Raw genomic sequence first — 359 nt, forward strand, 5'->3', positions numbered from 1 at the left:
CAACTGCGTCATGCGTCACGGGTTAAAGGTCAAAGGTAACAAGGGGACCGGAGGGCTTATTATGTTGTACAAAAACCCCCAACAAAAAACAAAATAATTTTAGTACGTTATTATGTGTCAGAAGAGGGCTTAGGAAGTAATAATAAAAATTAAAAAAAATAAAAATTGACCAAAAGGGAACTTGGGGGCAAGGAGCAAAAGGGACAGGTGCTCAAGCCCCCCTACTCCCCCCCTCTGCACGTGCCTGTATCTGCCTTAACTGTTGTCCGAGCTTTCGCGAAAGCCGGCATCATTGTTGAACAGCCACCTGGCAACGAGACTGACTGACAATGATGAGAGGGAACCAGGCATGTTTGATG

The sequence above is a fragment of the Poecilia latipinna genome, unplaced genomic scaffold (genome assembly GCF_001443285.1).
Source record: "Poecilia latipinna isolate Pla-1442-1.1 unplaced genomic scaffold, P_latipinna-1.0 Scaffold5083, whole genome shotgun sequence".
Classification (NCBI taxonomy): domain Eukaryota; kingdom Metazoa; phylum Chordata; class Actinopteri; order Cyprinodontiformes; family Poeciliidae; genus Poecilia; species Poecilia latipinna.